We start from the raw sequence: 15745 nt of genomic DNA, 5'->3' as shown, positions 1-15745 counted from the left end.
GAAAATAATACTTATTGATTACTAAATTTTCCCTGTGAAAATAACAAACAAATAGTGTGAAGGTTCTTACCTCCAGATTCCCCCAAAAGTATTAAAACTATATTTGACACACGTCGAAGAATCACCGAGGGACATGTAAATCTATGATAAAATCGGAGACCCCCAATCATATGTTGGTGCTTGCTCTACATCTTCTAATGCTTCAAGAAAACCAATTAACACCACTAAGCTAGCATTTGGAGATATACATTTTCCTAGTGTCCATAATGCAAACAGACGTTCGAGCTCCTCATAATGGTCAGGGAACAAATATTGATTACCAGCTACCCTGTTTTCATCCATTTTCTTAGCATAACGCTTCAAAAAACTTTTCAACCAAGCTATCTTTAACCCATGCGCTTTTATTTGTCTATATGTATCATTTCCTTCTAATTCATTTGAGTATAAAGGAAGTCTTTGTTTCTGTGACGCCGCATATACTAATCCTGCTTAGCTGATAGGATTACAACCTAATTGAAGCATCAAAACTAGCTAGATTACCGATTTCAAGAATCATAATTACATAAAGTATTAATAACAAAACCCAAACTCTCTGATATTATATAAATGAAAGTCTTTCGAGTTTTAAGAATATATTAATGTGTTGTTTACAAAATTAAAGAAAGAATACACAAAATAAAAGATACACAACTACGAAAACGGATATCTTTGCGCGCACCATTCCTTCTGATTACTGAAACTGAAGCGGGAGCGAGTGAGCACATCATCCCAAAGAGGTACCCAATGGAAACAAATAACTCTCTTATAATCACTAACATGTGCACTTCACAGTTCTAAAGATAAAAAGTAATTTAAAAGAAACGATGGTAAAAGAAAACATTCAGCAATTCGCACATCAAGATGCAAAAGTTAATCAAACAAGCATGATATGCACACGAGTGATTTACCTCAAATAAAATAGTATATATAATATTCAAATGGATGGCGAACCGCTCTACTAGATAGTATTGCCGACGGATGGCATACCTCCCTACTATCTTAATAAGCATAAATGAAATACTATTGCCGACGGATGGCATACCGCCCTACTTAACTTAGCAAGGAGCTGTGGGGAAACACAGACACTCCTCGCAGGTAAATCTCACCATCCATATCACAAAAAATACAACGAAACATAGTACAAACATATACAACATATACATCATACTCCAAGTGTAAGGACCCTCAAGCTCGTCAACGTTATTAGACCAGTCAAAAGACGAATTAGCTGCTAATGACTCGATTAGTTAGATTTTAACTATTATGAATTATAATAATTTAGATACGAAACTAGTATCGTTAGATAGGTCTCGAAAAGTTATGCGCAATGGACTATTCAAACGTGTCATTCGGATACTGGACGAAACAGAAATCATCGGATTCTTGTGAAGGATAAAATAGTAATTTTGCCTTAGACCGACCTGGCTGTCCTTATCCAAGTCAGTGTGTGCCTCAGTATTTTTCGTGGGTCTTATGCAAATCTTGCGTAAGAGAAATTCATTTTCTCTTCTTCTTTCTCTTTCTTCTTCTTTCTTCTTTCTTTCTCTCTTTTCTCTGTTCTTCGCCTCTGGTTCTTCTGTGAGAGGATTATGAAGTTGTGAAGTCGCTAATCTTAATAGGAACACGAGGTGATGACTGTTATTAGTGGTGTTCTTGTTGGTTGATCGTGAGAAGTATAAGAGATGACGTTTTGTAGAGAAAACAGAAAGTTAGGGTTCAGTTTGAGTTCAAGATATCGAAGAGTTGATTAATTAAAGACGGATTTGAGTGGTTGGTGATGAAGAACAAAAAGGGTTGGTGTTAATTGTTGATATAAAGCTGTTCTTATGAAAAATAACGGAACCGGGTAAATTAGGGTTTCTTTAATTTGAAGATTTAATTTAGGGTTTCTGTTTGATTGATTTCTTTATGAAATTGAGTTTGTTTTGGTGAATTATTTCTTGGGTTGTTAATTAGAGTAGGGAAGAGTTGTATAAGGTTTAATTTTGGTTCCTTTAGGAAATTGAGATTCGGCTTAGGGTTTAGATGAATCGAAGTTGGAGATTAGGTTTTCTGAATTGGGGAAAATTCAGTTAAGCAAGATGTATCGAATACTGGTTTGAGTCTGAATTTTTGATTGAAGCTTCTACAGAGAGGAAATATGAAATTAGGGATTTGAAGAAGATTTCTGGATTTGGGGAAAGAGTTTAATTGATAGATAGGGATATGCTGTTGTTGGTGATTTAGAATTAGAATTATGTGACCATAGGATGATGGAGTTTGGCTGGATTTTGAGTTGGTAATGCTAGTGAAGCTGCTGGTGCTGAATTGGTGAGAACAATGAAGATATGAATGGGTGATGAGACTACAGATAATTGTAATGCTTGATGAGTGGTAGCTAAAGATGAAGTTATGTTGATGGAACTGGAATTAGAGTCTGGAGATGAAGAATTGGGGTGAACTGGTGAAATTATACAAGTGCTGGTGAACTACAGGGGATGTCAATGGTTGGTGGAAGTGGAGAATGAAATGTTTGATGGTGGTAATGCATCTGTTCTTGATTGTTGTGGGACATGGAGGTTATTTTGAATACAAATGATATCATGGATGAAGACATAGGTTTTATTCATTGTGGTGATGATTTGGTGAAGCCGACAGACTTTGTAAAAGAGGAAATGGTGTTACAGTTGAGCCCTGATGTGTTTGTGTAAAAATGTAAATGAAGAATGTGTTGAACTTGACCTGAGTTGCAGGTTGGAAGTCAGATTAGTGAGTTAGTGATGGTTGCATTTGTGTTTTGGATTGTGTCGTATGCTGTTGTTGCACCATGATGGTGCAACATACCCTTTTGGCCGAGCAAAGGATTTGGCCTATGCAATGGCCTGTTGTTGGAGGGTGAAAACTGTTTCTGCCGGTTTTGGTAATTTTGGATGTGCGGATGGGAAATGAGTCTAGACTCTAAACAATGTGAAAAGGCGAGGGTACCCAAATATACCTCAAGTTAAAACTTTTCCTACCTATAAGTCCTTTCTCCGAAAATGATTGTCTATGGACTGAGTCGGTACAATACAAATAATCGGTTCACACTTCGTGTGATTGTCTATGGATACGAGATCGAGACAATACAACAACGAAGTGTGTTTACTTGATACAAAGGTTCAGACTTAACCAAACACAATATGATTGGTTATCATGTAAATAGGAATTAACGTTTGTGTAATTTACTTTAGTTATAATAAGACAGTTATAATGTGGAATATAAAAGTAAATGTCACAACAATATTTTGTTAACGAGGAAACCGCAAATGCAGAAAAACCCCGGAACCTAGTCCAGAATTGAATACTCTCAGGATTAAGCCGCTACACAAAATTAAACTTAACTTCGTATAGTTGAGACCAAGTAACTAACCCTATAGTTCACCTAGTACCGTCTGTATTCACACGCCTCCAACTTATAAATAAGTCACGTACTTGGAACAATTCCTTTGGTTCGTATTCCAAACAGTAAAGGAACAAAAAATCTGTTTGGTATCAACTCTATTCAACCAAGTGATATGAGTCGAACAAAGGCTCTTCCGTTTATCTCAACATAAACTCCTTCGTTAGGTACTTAAATCTATCTTATATTCAATCACCCAAAGGTAATCGATTAAGATTAAGCCAACAACATCTTTAATCCGAAGAATCGTGTTGATGCCGATCTACTCAATTAATCAATCAAATATACCACAAGGATAAACCGATTATTAATTGGATCCTCTTTTACCGAAACAAGTATTGTGCACACCAAAGATTATAAAACCCAAGTCATATCTTCAATATCTTCTTTGTCTTCAAATCTTCTTAAATCTTCAATAAAAACCTGCACACAATCACTTGAATCTCTTATGATCAATCACGCACAGAACGGAGTCTGTTAACAATGGATTATCACAAGATCGTTTTTAGGACTAACAATAGTCTAAAGATCCCTGTCGAAACAATGAACTAGTTTGAGTGAATCTTATATCAGAAGAGAAGATTCTCAAGAATAAACAAACTAGGTGCAATCATATTTCAACCACCGTTAGTCAATCAAATCAATCGAAAACAAAAGATAAACCGCAATTATCTAGTTTCCCACCAACGGTACACGCTAGATCTTCTCAATCCCAAAGAAGACTTTAAAATGGGCGGCCGTAATAGATTTCGCCTAATTAGGTTACTCTCCTCTCCGAATAGGCGGCTACACCAGTAACAACAACAAAAGAGTAAATTTGTTGTTACGAAGGATTAGTTTTCTAGAAAGGCAAACTTCGAGTATTTATAGACAAGGAAGTTTGGACACCAAGGAATTTCCAAAACCGAAAATATTCTCAAGATATTCATTAAAGAACAAATTCGGTTTCCATAATTCCTGGAAATGCTCTGTCCAAAAATAACGATCAAAATCTCTCGGAAAATCTAATTAGTAAATGCACATTACTAATTCTGTAATTTCCTTACAAAATGAAATTAATAACCTTAATTAAAAGATTCTTAACTTACTTATGTTTCGATCCTGGGATTCTCTTCCCTTAGCCGTTAAGGAATATCTTTGAACAATTAAAGAAATAAACATTCACAACACGTGTTCAAAGTTTGTCGACATCTTTACTTTGTAAGTTCTCTTTCACACTTACAACCTTGAAACCGATTTTCCACACTTCCAAACAAGTTTAGAATTGGTTCATCTGACTTTCAATAACTATGTGATTGATCAAACCAATATTCAATCACAATCATGGGTTTACGGTTCTACCAAAATAAAAGTTTCGGTTCTACCTCCATGTGAGTACTCTGCATAGTCACACTAGCTTTCCAAAACTTTGGTTGACTAGGTACTAGGATCGGTTCCCGACATATATATGGTATCTAACTTATATATGTTGCACATGTCCATAGGATCGGTTCCCATTTCTGCTATAAACCTTGCTGCACCCCATACAAGGATCGGTTCCCTTTGATGTACTGCACCCCTTACAAGGATCGCTTCCCCTTTCCTTTTAATTGGTCAGACATACAAATTCCGATCATACCATAAGTTATTTACTTAAGATCGGTTTTACTAATAAAGTTATACCAATACATAAGTCAGGCCTTTGTGAATAGTTCTACCAAGAACACAACAAGTTGTGAGCGGTTATAATATATCACACATATTGGTTGTTCATAAGATATGCAATGAATAACAAAACCAATAACACCTGGAAATTTCTTTTTCGGTCCACAAACAAGTTTATGAACTTACTTACTTAGAACACATGTAAACATTGTTCCCTAGGATGAAATCCTCAACTCACACCCATACATAATCAAAATAGCATTCAAATGATTATGGCGATGTCTTATCTACAAAGTTTAATGGTTAAGCAATAAACATCGTATTGTATTCCTTAATACTATGTCTATCTAGAGTTCAAACATGCTTCGAATTTATGCTTTCAATATGCACGACTTCAAAGATACGTTAGTGAATGAAACAGTTCAAGTCAAATATCACTAACCTCGAGTGGAAGTATGATTGTTTTCGTTGTAGCTCCTTGCTTCTTCACATATTCAAGACTTCGTAATACTTGTAATGTCCCATATCCTAATACTTTCAAGCTAACCTATACGAAGTTGACTCTAGTACATAATCAAGCGACTCTTAACATGAGTTCCGATTCACTAAAATATGACAACCAAACTTGACATACCAACGCTTAGTGGGTTCAACCGATCAATGCTCTAACAATCTCCCCCTTTGTCAATTTTAGTGACAAAACTCTTACATCATATGGATAAACAAATTACAAGAATTCATTACAATCCGCTTGATTCCCGATTCAACAGCATAGTAAAACTGCTTACATTCAATCCTTGAAAATGCCGTTGTTGACAGTATAATAACAAAGCTAGTACTCCCCCTAAGGAAGGTAGGTAGATATTCAATCCGCACGTCTTTGTTATAACAATTTATATGACATGTTACCCCCCTTAGTCTGTGTTTTCACTCTTTCGTTAGATAAAACATTCAAGTACCAATGTTCTTTTCCCTAGCGATGCCAATCAATATAAAATCAATGCTAGCATCACCTGTTTTATCCATATATTTCTCCCCCTTTTTGTCACAAAAATGACAAAGAAACGAAAAAATAAAGGAAAACACGAAAAGAATCTTACAAATCTCAGAATAGACTTGCAAACATGTAAAGTTAGGCACGAGGGTTCCACACATCACGTTCTGATAACCAATATCTAAACCGAAACTACAAGTAGTCTTATTTTAATATGTTACCAAGGAAACAATTGTCCGAAACAATTTTTCCAATTTAGTTTAGCAAACCAAAAACAACTAAGCACATTAGTCCCTTTGCTAAACCGATTGTTCAAAAACAACCGCTTAATTCGATAAGACCAAAATAAAGATAAACTTCATTTTTCTCATCAGGTTCTAATTTTCCATAAACTTATACCTTTCAATTTTAAACAAGACAAGTACTAGGTTAGTTAACTAGCATTCCTTGTTTAGGCATTCGATTAGACTTGAATTACCGAAACCTCACTTTGATAAGACAAACTAAGATCAGAATTAACTTAGTTTCTTATCCGGAATCGAATTGGACTAAACAACTTATCCCGTACACAAATTATTTCGTTAATCCATAAATAACTCATACAAACCAAAATAAATCAACTTGTATAATTATTCACCTCAACCAGAAGTAATTGAAACAACATAGACATTAAAAGCACCGCAATTGCACCGTAATTTTGTAAGCCTAAAAAATTGATACCATACAAAAGAAAGATAACAATGTTTTTTCTTAACGGGAACCAATTGAATCACACACACATCAATTGTACCGAAATTCTGTAAGCCTAAACAATTGATACCACACAATAAAGCAAGATAACAATAGTTTTTCTTAACCGGAACCAATTGAAACACACATCCACACACACATCATGGAATAAATATCAATTGAACCGAAATTTTGTTAAGCAAAAGCAACAAATATATGTAATATAAACTCAGGCTTTTCTTAAACAGGTAAACAATTAACTAACAAGATTGTTACCTCAAATTTCGCATCCACTTCTCCAATATGATAGCATCGTCGTCCAGGGAGAATTGATATCGAAATATCACCACGTTGTCATCCTTATGCATAAATAAAAGAATAACAACACACCTCAAACTTTACCAGAGAAAGGTTGAAAACCGGTTTTAACAATTGCAAGCAAAAGTTGAAAACCGTCGAAACATATATGCTTTTATGCTAAACCAAAACCGATTCAACATATTGTGACTTTTTCACATATTGTTTCTACCAGAACCCCTCATGATACTTTGATAAATCCTACATACTATGGCTAGAACTAAATCCCGCTAAATCAAAAAGTCACCCAAACCATAAGGGTTCACAATATATGAGATCGAATATCAAGGTAGTAAAACCGAGATCAAACATCCTATAAACCAATTTGCAATACACCACAAATATTCAACATGAAATCAAGTATTAAAATTACCTCTATCTTGTAGGGAATTAAATTTCGAAATTAACGCAAAAATAATGAGGTCATTTCGAGTTCGGACGAAGAAGTTATGGGCAAAACATTTTTTCACTTCTTCCTTATAGTTAAAACCGTGTTGCACATGTGCATAGGATCTCTTCCCCCAATAACAAAACTTGCTTCACATGTGCATAGGATCTCTTCCCCCAATATCAAAACTTGCTGCACATGTGCATAGGATCTCCTCCCCCGGTAACAAAACTTACTTCACATGTGCATGGGATCTCTTCCCCTTTTGCACCTATCACTAGGATTGGTACCCCCAAGTGTTACTTGTGACGGATCACAATAGTAAACTGTTTTTGACATAAATTTTGCATACGATGTCCGAATTCAGTGATTTTTGGCTCGTTTTAACCGTAAAAACAAGAGCTACACGTATATGATCAATATATATCAACATCATAAACTCACAATTACCGTTTCTATCAAAACCTCAAATATAGAAAGAGAAAGTATGAGTATATAAGAAAAGAAATCTCCTAAAGATGTTAATTAGGTATATAATAACCGAGAGATCATGTGCTCAGTTTTTCATGTGCTTCCTCACCTTAAAAATATTGATCACCAAGGTGAGCATGCACATTCCAACACAACTAGGTTGTGTTGAGTTGATCCTTGTCTTGTACGTCACGAGTGACTAAGACCGAATCATCATTCTTGACCTCTTGCTTGGTTTGTTTTCTCTTGTTCCATATCTTGTTTTTCTTCTTTGACTTGTGATGAAGAGTGTCATTATCAAAATCTTTATTAGTACAAGAGATTTCAGAAATAATGTCTTTCTTTAGTCTTTTAAGAAGACTCTTTGTAATTATTGTCACCAACAATTAGCAGCTGAGAGTCATTCTTGTGACTAACTTTCGGTCCCTTCTTGGCTGTGGAGGATTTTGGGACCCATTTAGAGTTGGGTTTCGCAGGAGCAGCTTTCTCCTTCATAATACCATTAGAATCATTGTCCTTTTGAATATTTTTCGAAACACCCTTTCTCCAATTTGGAACATCAGATCTTGTCTTTTCATTTACAAAGTTATCTCTCTTTGTATATTTGGGTCTTTTATGAGATGACCTTGTCGAGTGATGTGCAAAATTCGAACTATCATTATAATAATTATTTTTCCTAAACTTAGGACAATACCGATCTGAGTTCTTAAGAGGAGAAAACTTATCCAATTCGTTTGATACAATGGAAAGCGCATCTTGCATCTTACGAACTTTTCATCCCCATTGCAAGTGTCCTTTATTACCACAATAATAACAATGCTTAGTATAAATATACGAAGTATGAGTTTTAGTGTTACCTTTTTGTGGGTCCTATTGCATTGGAGCTCGACGAGTGTTCTTCTTCTTCTTTTTCGTAGCAGAAGTGCTCTCTTTGATTACTGCTGGTTGAACACTATTCTTAGGCTTGACAGACTTTTCTTCTTTACAAGAGATAGGAGCATTTTTGTCATCAGTGGAAGCTTCTGATTGAGAAGAATTTATAGCTTTAACAAATTTTACCTCTTTGCTAATATTTGAAGCATCTATTCCCGTATAGCCCAATCCTCGTGTATCACGATGATTTCTACTTTTTTCTAACATTGAGGTTAACTTGTTTGAGCTTTCATTGGATTTTTTCAGTTCCAAATTTTCTTCTTCCAACATCTTGATTTTATCAAGATAACTAGCTAGATCATCCTCAAGGCGTTTTTCTCATGAGAGATATACACCTTTTTTCTCTTCAAAACTCTTTTGTTGAGAGTTAATCCTTGCATCATATTCAACAAGTTTCTCTTCCAACAAATGAATTTTTTCAAGAGCAGCATCACGCTCCTCTTTTAACAGTTTTGCTTGAGAGAGACTAGCGTTTTAATTTTCTTCAAGACCCTGAATTTGTTGAGAAGTATCTTCCCTCAATTTTTTGTAGTCTAGACGTTGCCTTTCACATTCAGTAGTCTTTAATTTTAAATTAACCTGAAGTTCCTTTATTTGCTCATTAGACACACTTAAGAGAATTTCGTTAGACAACAGTTTCTCACGAAACTTTTCCAATATAGAGACCGTGACCTCTGATTCTGAAGATGGTTTAAAAATCTCTTGCGATACGTTAACTAAGTCCTTCAATAATTTTCGCTTTCGCTTAATCTTACTTTGACTCATTTCTTATAGGTTGGATCGCACCAAACACAGATTATTAGATCTTTTCGTGTTTGCCTGCTCTGATACCAATTGAAAATACGAGGGTACCTAAATATACCTCAAGCGAAAACTTTTCCTACCTATAAGTCCTTTCTCCGAAAGTGATTGTCTATGGACTGAGTCGAGACAATACAACTAATTGTTTCACACATTGTGTGATCGTCTGTGGATACAAGATTGAGACAATACAATACGACAACGAAGTGTGTTTACTTGATACAAAGGTTCGGACTTAACCAAACACAATAGGATTGCTTATCAATTAAATAGGAATAAACGTTTGTGTAATTTACTTTAATTCTAATAAGACAATTATAATGCCGAATATAAAAGTAAATGACACAGCTATATTTTGTTAACGAGGAAACCGCAAATGCAGAAAAATCCCGGTACCTAGTCCAGAACTGAATACTCTCAGGATTAAGCCGCTACACAAAATTACACTTAACTTCGTATATTTGAGACCAAGTAACTAACCCTATAGTTCACCTAGTTCCGTCTGTATTCCCACGCCTCCAACTTATAAATAAGTCACAACAAATCTGTATTCCAAACAGTAAAGGAACAATTGCTTTGGTTCGTATTCCAAACAGTAAAGGAACAACAAATCTGTTTGGTATCAACTCTATTCAACCACGTGATATGAGTCGGAAAAACGCTCTTCTGTTTATCTCAACATAAACTCCTTCATCGGGTACTTAGATCTATCTTATATTCAATCACCCAAAGGTAATCGTTTAAGATTAAGCCAACAACACCTTTAATCCGAAGAATCGTGTTGATGCCGATCTACTCAATTAATCAATCCAATCTACCACAAGGATAAACCGATTATTAATTGGATCCTCTTTTAACGAAACAAGTATTGTGCACACCAAAGATTATAAAACGCAAGTCAGATCTTCAGTATCTTCTTTGTATTCAAATCTTCTTAAATCTTCAATAAAAACCTGCACACAATCACTTGAATCTTTTGTGATCAATCACGCACAGAACGGAGTCTGTTAGCAATGGATTATCACAAGATCGTCTTTAGAACTAACAACAGTCTAAAGATCCCTGTCGAAACTCTGAACTAGTTTGAGTGAATCTTATATCAGAAGAGAAGATTCTCAGGAATAAACAAACTAGGTGCAATCAGATTTCAACCACCGTTAGTCAATCAAATCAATTGAAAACAAAAGATAAACCGCAATTATCTAGTTTCCCACCAACATTACACGCTAGAGCTTCTCAATCCCAAAGAAGACTTTAACCTGGGAGTCCGTAATAGATTTCGCCTAATTAGGTTACTCTCCTCTCCGAATAGGCGGCTACACCAGTAACAACAACAAAAGAGTAAATCTGTTGTTACGAAGGATAAGTTTGCTAGAAAGGAAAACTTCGAGTATTTATAGACAAGGAAGTTTGGACACCAAGGGATTTCCAAAACCGAAAATATTCTCAAGATATTCATAAAAGCACAGATTCGGTTTTCATAATTCCAGGAAATGCTCTGTCTAAAAATAACGATAGAAATCTCTCGGAAAATCTAATTAGTAAATGCACATTACTAATTCTGTAATTTCACTACAAAATGAAATTAATAACCTTAATTAAAATATTCTTAACTTACTTATGTTTCGATCCTGGGATTCTCTTCCCTTAGCCTTTAACGAATATCTTTGAACAATTAAATAAATAAACATTCACAGCACGTGTTCAAAGTTTGTCGACATCTTTACTTTGTAAGTTCTCTTTCATAATTACAACCTTGAAACCGATTTGCCACACTTCCAAACAAGTTTAGAATTGGTTCATCTGACTTTCAAAAACTATGTGAATGATCAAACCAACATTCAATCACAATCATGGGTTTACGGTTCTACCAAAACAAGTTTCGGTTCCACCTCCATCTGAGTACTGTGCATAGTCACACCAGCTTTCCAAAACTTTGGTTGACTAGCTACTAGGATCGGTTCCCCACATATATATGGTATCTAACTTATATGTGTTGCACATGTCCATAGGATCGGTTCCCCTTTGCCTAAAAACGTGTTGCACATTTCTATAGGATCGGTTCCCTTTTCTGCTATAAACCTTGCTGCACCCCCCTACAAGGACCGGTTCCCTTTGATGTACTGCACCCCTTACAAGGATCGGTTCCCCTTTCCTTTTAATTGGTCAGACATACAAAATACGATCATACCACAGGTGATTACTTAAGATCGGTTTTATTAATAAAAGTTATACCAATACATAAGTCAGGCCTTTGTGAATAGTTCTACCAAGAACACAACAAGTTGTCAGCGGTTATAATCTATCACACATATTGGTTGTTCATATGATATGCAATGAATACCAAAACCAATAACACATGGCAATTTCCTTTTCGGTCCACAAACAAGTTTATGAACTTACTTACTTAAAACACATGTAAACATTGTTCCCTAGGATGAAATCCTCACCTCACACCCATACATAATCAAAATAGCATTCAAATGATTATGACGATGTCTTATCTACAAAGTTTAATGGTTAAGCAATAAACCTCGTATTGTATTCCTTAATACTATATTTATATAGAGTTCAAATATGCTTCGCATTTATGCTTTCAATATGCACGACTTGAAAGATACGTTAGGGAATGAAACAGTTCAAGTCAAATATCACTAACCTCAAGTGGAAAGATGATTGTTTTCGTTGTAGCTCCTTGCTTCTTCACATCTTCAAGACTTCGTAATACTTGTAATGTCTCATATCCTAATACTTTCAAGCTAACCTATACGAAGTTGACTCTAGTACATAATCAAGCGACTCTTAACATGAGTTTTGATTCACTAAAATATGACAACCAAACTTGACATAGCAACGCTTGGTGGGTTCAACCGAGCAATGATCTAACAATCTCCCCCTTTTTCAATTTTAGTTACAAAACTCTTACATCATATGGATAAACAAATTACAAGAATTCATTACAATCCGCTTGATTCCCGATCCAACAGCACAGTAAAACTGCTTATATTCAATCCTTTAAAATTCCGTTGTTGACATTATAATAACTGTGCTTTCACTCTTTCGTTAGATAAAACATTCAAGTACCAATGTTCTTTTCCCTAGCGATGCCAATCAATATAAAATCAATACCAGCATCACCTGTTTACTCCATATATTTCTCCCCCTTTTTGTCACAAAATGACAAAGAAATGAAAAAATAAAGGACAACACGAAAAGAATCTTACAAATCTCAGAATAAACTTGCAAACCTGTAGAGTTAGGCACGAGGGTTCCACACATCACGTTCTGATAACAAATATCAAAACCGAAATTACAAGTAATCTTATTTTGATATGTTACCAAGGAAACAATTTTCCGAAACAATTTTTCCAATTTAGTTTAGCAAACCAAAAACAACTAAGCACATTAGTCCCTTTGCTAAACCGATTGTTCAAAAAGAACCGCTTAATTCGATAAGACCAAAATAAAGATAAAATCCATTTTCTCATCAGGTTCTAATTATCCATAAACTTAGACCTTTCGATTTTAAACAAGATAAGTACTAGGTTAGTTAACTAGCATTCCTTGTTTAGGCATTCGACTAGACTTGAATAACCGAAACCTCACTTTGATAAGACAAACTAAGATCAGAATTAACTTAGTTTCTTATCCGGAATCGAATTGGACTAAACAACTCATCCCGTACACAAATTATTTCTTTAAGCCATAAATAATTCATACAAACCAAAATAAATCAACTTGTATAATTATTCACCTCAACCAGAAGCAATTGAAACAACATAGACATTAAAAGCACCGCAATTGCACCGTAATTTTGTAAGCCTAAACAATTGATACCATACAAAAGCAAGATAACAATGGTTTTTCTTAACCGGAACCAATTGAATCACACACACATCAATTGTACCGAAATTTTGTAAGCCTAAACAATTGATACCACATAATAAAGCAAGATAAAAATAGTTTTTCTTAACCGGAACCAATTGAAACACACATCCACACACACATCATGGAATAAATATCAATTGAACCGAAATTTTGTTAAGCAAAAGAAACAAATATATATAATATAAACTCAGGCTTTTCTTAAACTGGAAAACAATTAACTAACAAGATTGTTATCTCAAATTTCGCATCCACTTCTCCAATATGATAGCATCGTCGTCCAGGGAGAATTGATATTGAAATATCACCATGTTGTCATCCTTATGCATAAACAAAATAATAACAACACACCTCAACCTTTACCAGAGAAAGGTTGAAAACCGGTTTTAATAACTGCAAGCAAAAGTTGAAAACCGTCGAAACACATATGCTTTTATGCTAAACCAAAACCGATTCAACATATTGTGACTTTTTCACATATTGTTTCTACCAGAACCCCTCATGATCCTTTGATAAATCCTACCTACTATGGCTAGAACTTAATCCCGCTAAATCAAAAAGTCACCCAAACCATAAGGGTTCACAATATATGAGATCGAATATCAAGGTAGTAAAACCGAGATCAAACATCCCATAAACCAATTTTCAATACACCACAAATATTCAACATGAAATCAAGTATTGCACTTACCTCTATCTTGTAGGGAATTAAATTTCGAAATTAACGCAAAAAGAATGAGGTCATTTCGAGCTCGGACGAAGAAGTTATGGGCAAAATAGTTTTTCACTTCTTCCCTATAGTTAAAACCGTGCTGCACATGTGCATAGGATCTCTTCCCCCAATAACAAAACTTGCTTCACATGTGCATAGGATCTCTTCCCCCAATATCAAAACTTGCTGCACATGTGCATAGGGTCTCTTCCCCCAGTAAAAAAACTTACTTCACATGTGCATGGGATCTCTTCCCCTTTTGCACATATCACTAGGATTGGTACCCCCAAGTGTTACTTGTGACAGATCACAACAATAAACTGTTTTTGACATAACTTTTGCATACGATGTCCGAATTCAGTGATTTTTGGCTCGTTTTAACCGTAAAAACAAGAGATACACATATATGATCAATAGATATCAATATCATAAACTCACAATTACCGTTTCTATCAAAACCTCAAATATAGAAAGAGAAAGTATGAGTATAGAAGAAAAGAAATCTCCTAAAGATGTTAATTAGTCATATAATAACCGAGAGATCATGTGCTCAGTTTTTCATGTGCTTCCTCACCTTAAAATAATTGATCACCAAGGTGATCATGCACATTCGAACACAACTAGGTTGTGTTGAGTTGATCCTTGTCTTGTACGTCACGAGTGACTAAGACCGAATCATCATTCTTGACCTCTTGCTTGGTTTGTTTTCTCTTATTCCATCTCTTGTTTTTCTTCTTTGACTTGTGATGAAGAGTGTCATTATCACAATCTTTACTAGTACAAGAGATTTCAGACATAATGTCTTTCTTTAGTCTTTCAAGAAGACTCTTGTAATTATTGTCACCAACAATTAGCAGCTGAGAGTCATTCTTGTGACTAACTTTTGGTCCCTTCTTGGTTATGGAGGATTTTGGGACCCATTTAGAGTTGGGTTTCACAGGAGCAGCTTTCTCCTTCATAATACCATTAGAATCATTGTCCTTTTGAATATTTTTCGAAACACCCTTTCTCCAATTTGGAACATCAGATCTTGTCTTTGCATTTACAAAGTTATCTCTCTTTGTATATTCGGGTCTTTTATGAGATGACCTTGTCGAGTGATATGCAAAATTCGAACTATCATTGTAATAATTCTTTTGCCTAAACTTAGGACAATACCGATCTGAGTTCTTAAGAGGAGAAAACTTAGCCAATTCGTTTGATACAATGGAAAGCGCATCTTGCATCTTACGAACTTTGCATCCCCATTGCAAGTGTCCTTTATTACCACAATAATAACAATGCTTAGTATAAATATACGAAGTATGAGTTTTAGTGTTACCTTTTTGTGGGTCCTCTTGCATTGGAGCTCGACGAGTGTTCTTCTTCTGCTTC

This window comes from Papaver somniferum, chromosome 2 (genome assembly GCF_003573695.1).
Source record: "Papaver somniferum cultivar HN1 chromosome 2, ASM357369v1, whole genome shotgun sequence".
In the NCBI taxonomy this organism is placed as follows: Eukaryota; Viridiplantae; Streptophyta; class Magnoliopsida; order Ranunculales; family Papaveraceae; genus Papaver; species Papaver somniferum.
This window is presented reverse-complemented; position numbering follows the sequence as displayed.